This window comes from Nicotiana attenuata, unplaced genomic scaffold (genome assembly GCF_001879085.1).
Source record: "Nicotiana attenuata strain UT unplaced genomic scaffold, NIATTr2, whole genome shotgun sequence".
In the NCBI taxonomy this organism is placed as follows: domain Eukaryota; kingdom Viridiplantae; phylum Streptophyta; class Magnoliopsida; order Solanales; family Solanaceae; genus Nicotiana; species Nicotiana attenuata.
The window spans coordinates 357-6,917 of record NW_017670881.1 but is presented as its reverse complement, the minus strand read 5'-3'; the positions used below and the strand labels follow the sequence as shown (position 1 = coordinate 6,917).

Genomic DNA, 6,561 nt, shown 5'->3' with positions numbered 1-6,561 from the left:
GGGGGGGGGGGGGGGGGTTGAGTGAATTTTACAGGAAGTGTTAGGGTAGCCGCATGTTCCTCTTCCCCAGCTTACCATGTCCCTGCTCAGATAGGTGGAGTCAAAATTTGATGTTTTTCAGTTCAGGATTCTAGTCCTTTTTAAGTAATGTACATATTTTTAATGAATTTATTAAGACAACTACTTGGTTGGGATCAAAATTACTTGGTCCGTTCGAACCCGTAACACACATTAGCTCCGCCCCTGCTTGAGACTTGTTTATGTTCTGGAAAAAAGGTTCTCTGGTTCTCTGTGCTTTTGTATTTGCGCGCATTTTTTAGGCAAGCTGCTGTACATATGCTTGCACTAAGCGTAAATGCCCAAATAACAAGTAAAAATGTGTCTTAAGGTTGCATTGAAGAGTTGTCTGATTGTTTATGCTTTTGCTTCCTGTTGTTTGTATTTAGGTCCAGTTGCTGCCCACGATTTGTTTCATTGGGAAGCAACAATTATTGGCCGCCTGATAGTCCCTATGCCTGTGGAATGTTTCATGTTACCATTCATTTTCCGCGTGATTATCCATTTAAGCCACCCAAGGTACTCTTTCCTATAGCATGAAGTGCACACAAACTTCTTTATGACTTGCCTGATAGGGCAGCCCGATGTACTAAGCTCCCGCTATTCGCGGGGTCCGGGAAGGGCCGGACCACAAGGGTCTATTGTACGTAGCCTTATCCTGCATTTTTGCAAGAGGCTATTTTTACGGCTCGAACCCGTGACCTCCTGGTCACATGGCAATAACTTTACCAGTTACACCAAGGCTCCCCTTTACAGGCTCATAGGCTCCTAATTGTCTAAATTGTGCAAAGGATACTTTTCACAGAATCAAAGAAGCTATCGTATTCATTTTCTTGGGTTGTAAATTTGCAGCATCATTGAGTTAACAAGTATATTTGTTCATGCTAATCTTCTAATGAATATAACAGATATTTAAGCTCATTTGCTAGGGAGAGAACTGGTTACAATTGATATGAATAGTTGACTGGCTTAGTACATTGGTCTAGAAGAAGTCCGATTTATATGTTAGATTCAGTTGGATAAGTACATTGGTGTAGAAGAAGTTCAACAAATGTACCAATCAATCGACAACTACACCTCAACTCCAAACTAGTCGGGCGCTGTGGCGGAGCCACATGCATCCAAGGGGAAAATATGTATATATACTATATAATGACACCTTTTGACTTCTTGGTGAGTTTATTTCTTTATATTTTGACTCCCCTTAATAATAATCCTGGCTCCGCCACTGGTCGGGCGTTCAATGTGAAAATTTTTATGATGGGAGTCGGGTGTCCCCTGAAGAATGATTTCTGTAATGTCTTTGCATTTTCTTGTTTTAAAAAAAAAAAATAAACACTCATTTCCCCGGACAAATTTATATGACAATACGAGATAAATGTGCAGATACGTTTTAGGACAAAGGTTTTCCACCCAAATATCAACAGCAATGGTAGAATTTGCCTTGACGTTTTGAAGGAACAATGGAGCCCAGCACTTACAATCTCCGCGGTGAAGTTCACTTCCTGTTGTTCCCATGCTGATTTAATCTTCTTGTTTTCACTCTTTGCTGAGAACGTTGTCGATCAAATGTATTTCAATGGTGGATCGTGAGGACTTTTACGTCGATTATTTAGTTCTTGTTCTAAACTAACATAAGTGAGTCAAACATAGGAGAGATTAAAATACATTTACCTAATGAAACTCTAACATCAGTTGAATTTCTTCTGTCTTTTTCCTTTTTGGTACTGATGGTGTTCGAGTTAACATGCTCACACAATCGACTATTAGGTACCTGCTGCTTCCTACCAGCACAGGTAAGAGGTAACTTTTCCCATCAAGTCTTAGGCAGATGGAAAAAAATTAGTTAGTGTTTTTGGCGGCTGATGTTCTTCTTCTTAATTCTTAAACTTAATATGTGTTCAAGTTGTTCGTTGTTTTAAACATCTTTAAGCATAATCGATTGATCAAGGTGCGGGCTGATGTTTATTTTTGTATTTGTTCGTTGCAGATGTTGATGTCTATATGTTCTCTGCTAACAGACCCTAATCCTGATGATTCTTTGGTACCGGAGATTGGCCATATGTACAAAACTGATAGAAACGGGTATGAAACAACTGCGAGGACTTGGACCCGAGCATATGCCATGGGTTAGTTAAGATTGTGTGATTTTGGGCATATTATTAGTGGTATGTTAAGAAAATGAAGTGTTTCTTATGCATAATTAGCTCAAGGGGAAAGGTTATGTTGTTGCTTCTCGAAACACTTGAATTTTGCTTTTTGGTTTGTGTTATGTTATATAACGGTTTTGTAACTCTATGGATGGGTTCAAATTAAGCAAGTTTGACCCTTTACGGCTTGTTTGGATGGTTGTTACCTCTTGTATTGTATTGTATTGTTACTTTAAATATAATGTTTGTTTTGATTGTTATTTAAAGTTTATTGTTTAATATCGTTAAATTTGTCATTACGTAACGACGAAAATTACCACTTTATGGAACGAACGATTTGGTGCAGTTGCGTCGTTACCTTATTTAATTTTTCTCTCATCTTGCCGGCCCTTCCTTATTATTAAATAATCTTATTTGATAAGGTGGGTTGCTCCGATGGTAAGCACCCTCCACTTCCAACCAAGAGGTTGTGAGTTTGAGTCACCCTAAGAGCAAGGTGAGGAGTTCTTGGAGAGAAAGATGCCGAGGGTCTATTGGAAACAGCCTCTCTACCCCAGGGTAGAGGTAAGGTCCGCGTATACACAACCCTCCTCAGATCCCACTAGTGAGATTATATTGTGTTGTTGTTGTTTATCTTTTACCCTACTTCTTATATTAATAATTCTATCTTGCATCTTACTTCTTTATTCTTTTTTATAATATTGCAAGTTTATTCTTCATATTGCCCAATGTCCATTTTCTTACCGTCGAATAAGATATGTTACAGCTTGTTTGGATGGTTGTTACATGTTGTATTGCATCGTATTGTTGCTTTAAGTACAATGTTTGTTTTGATTGTTACTTAATTTTTATTGTACTGTATTATTTAAATCCGTCGATACGTAACGACGAAAAGTGTCACTTTATAGAACGACCGATTTGGTGTAGTTGCGTCGTTTCTTTCTTTTTTTCCCTCATCTTGCCCCTTTTTATTATTAAATAATTCTATTTTATCCTTTACCCTACCTTTTTATATAATAATATTACTTCGTACCTTACTTTTTTTTTATTTTATAATATTGCAAGTTTATTCTTCATATTGTTGGTGCATGACATCATGAAATAACAACGAATAATACAATCTATCTAAATATTGCATACATCAAAATAATATAGTACAATACATTTAGTGAAACGATACATAACAACTATCCTCTACCGTTAAAATAAATTTCTATGCGATAGTAGGCTTTAAGTGGATTCCATGGATGGTGCACACAATGGGATCTCGAGCGTATGCAAATGTGCAGCTATATTCATTGTTCTCAACTGGAACTATATATGTGTGTAAAGAATTTACTAGACGTTAATATGCGTCCAAAAATAAACGGCACTAATTCGAACAGTACTAACCAAAAATTTTATCTAATCTTTGTGTTTAACCAAAAATTAGATTTTAAGTCAAAGTTTGAATTTAGAAGAACTCGGGTTACTGATAATCGGAAAAGTGTATAAGAAAGAAATTTTGAATGATATAATCAGAAAGCAAATAAAACAAAGTATATTCCAGTAGTGTTTTTCGTGTGTCCTACAGATGTTGTGACTTCCTCTTTTTATAGTTAATTTTTAAGAGAAAGTGTAATGCCTTTGCTTTAATGATGCAATTACGAGCAATAAATGATATTGAAGGAAATGTTACTCAATCATTCATATTAAATACAAATTCTCTAACGTATTTGGCATTTAATGCTGAATTTGGACTCTTTTTCGCTATCAGATTCATGTCTTCAATTTCTTCTGATCTTCGAACTTTAAATGACTCGAACAGGTACGAGTCTCGTTTCATTTGAATAATAGTTCGTGCTTTTAAGTATCTTCTCTCCCGCGTCTGTTGTTGCTCGTGTCTTCTAACTGATTACCACGTTTTGACTATTTGACCGGTCCACGTGTCATGACACGTCACCTTCAATATTTAAATTCAGTTTTTTTCCAATACAGATAGTCCCCCCACTTTCCATTTATTTATCAATTAAATATTTGGGAAGTGGATCTTTCATTAAAAAGGGAATTTTTGCCATAATCAATGCTATGACAGTACTAACGCTTCAGTTGTCTTTTCTATTTAATGCATTGCATACGTGTCACCCTCTCATTAGCTCTGCAATTTTTGCAGCCTTTTTCCAAGGCTTCTTCAACTCCTCCATTCACGAAGTGATAGTTGCCTTTATTATAGGCTTTCCATCATTACACTTTTTAGTCTTTGACGGTCACTTTTATATAAACTTAACCCTTCTTCCACAAATTTTTACCACAATCGCCCATCAGTATAAATTCAATTTTTCCTTTCGCCTTTTACCACATAAAATTTTTTCCTTGAACGCTCGAATTGCGCGAATCTCTGTTTACTTCTTTCTCTTCTTCATCATGTCTTCTTCGAACCCTAACCCTAAGAGAGTTCCTATCTTAGACAATTTTCCCAATGCTCCTGTCAGACATAGAAGAGGTGGGAGACTTCGTAGTTTAGGATCCTCTCGTGGTGGTGGTTCTGCCATGCCTTCTCCTAGCCCTGGGTCTTCTTCTAGAACTAGAGGTTCTTTTTCTCAAAAATCATCTTCTAAGAGCAAGGAGGCCTCTGAACCAATACAGGAACCCTTGGTAGAAGAAATAGTTCCTAACGATTTATCTTTTCAGCATGATAGACAATCACTTCAGACCCAAATTTCTAGTTTAGATCGAGTTGATGTTTATCCCACTATGATTACAGAGATTTTAGCTCCCATAGTTCGCAAAGATTGTTAATGGAGTAATGATTTTGCCATTGTAATTCCCAATCCAAATCAGATGATTACTTCATATATGACTAGATTCTCTTTCGTTTACACATACCCTTTTACTCTTGGGTTTAAACCAGCTATTGACCCAGTAATTCTCGATTTCTGTCGTTTCTTCAAAGTTTGTCTAGCACAAGTTGGCCCGCTTGTATGGAGGGCTGTTGCTTGTTTAAGGCATCTGGCCAATTTAGCAAGCGTTAATTTCTCCTTCTCTCACCTAATTCATCTATACTCCTTTAGACTTTTTCGTAATGGAGTTTTTACCTTAGTGGCTAGGAGTAAGAGAGTTTTGGTAAGCCCAGAAGATGATAAGGATCGTGGCTGGTATGCCCGTTTTGTTGCTGCTCCCACAGTTGGTTTAGTGGGTGAACAAAACGTTCCCTTCCCTGAGAAGTGGAATTTTGCATGTAAGTCTTTCATCTTTCCCGTACCTCTTTCTTTTGAGTTTACAAATTTCTTTAACTTTGTTTCTCTTCTTTTTTTTTTCTTTAGCAACCATGGGAGTTGTGGAGAACATTCCCTCCCAATTTTCGTGGTTGGGTAGATAAATTGTTTGAAGTATCTGCTCCTATAGAAGCTTAGGTCTATGGAAATTTTATTTCCAATCATCTTGGTGGAAAGTGAAGACTCACGGTTATGAGTTTTTGTCTTTCTCGTAATGTAAGATATTTTCTTTTTATTGGCCTTAACTTTTCAATTTTCTCTTTGTCAGGTTTTTGCCAATTAGAGGTTTAACTGCTGAAGCAGTTGCAAGCCTCTCCGTTTTAGGAACCCAAACTTTCTTTAGAAAGTGCTCAAGGATATTCCTTTTTAAAAGAAAAAACCGCAGATGATGGCAAGCTCCGACAAGAAGAAGAGGGTGGTTCCTTGGTTGAAAAGGCCAAGAGTTCGGAGAACTACTCGTCTCTGATGAAAGCTGAAGTTTCACATTCATCTTTCTCCAACCGGGCTTGTTAATCTCGTCTCTGACGATGATGTTGCTACCCTTCCTGATACTATGAATCGATTAAACCAGCTTTTCGTTAGTGGTTTTGAGAGTGGTGAGTTTAGGACCCGTTTTGATGAACCTCCCTATCTTCTTCTTCAACGTCCCATACCTTGTTTCCTTCCCTTCCTTCTTCTGCCGCCGCCTTTAGTTCCTTCCGTAATCTGCTCCGACTTCTCTTCTTCAACCTCCCGTGGGCCTTGTTTATTTTCACCATCTTCTACCGCCTCCTCCTTCTACTGTTCACAATGAGAAGCGGTTTCTACAAGCAAAAGGATTGCTATGAGGAGCGTGACTATTTGAAGTGCCTTCTAACAACAGCCTTTTTGAGGAAGTCCGGTCAGGGGATGTTTGGCTTGAACCCTTATAGGCCCGATGAGAAAGAAAAATGAATAGCCACAGCTGCCTGACTTTGGTGAACGACATAGTTCATTCTACTTTGAAGGTATGTCCCTCTTTCCTTACTTTTACCAAAATTCTTCTAAAATCTAAATTTTTCTTTCCTTATCATTTTCAGGCCAACCTTATTGGTACAGAACTGATTGAGCCAGGATTTCCT

At 37.7% G+C, this 6,561-nt stretch overlaps 1 pseudogene; it reads left to right on the top strand.

Annotated features, from left to right (window-relative positions):
• LOC109244170 overlaps nucleotides 1-2,403 on the top strand; it is a 3,820-nt pseudogene extending 1,417 nt beyond the window's left edge.
• The last annotated feature ends 4,158 nt before the right edge of the window (nucleotides 2,404-6,561 follow it).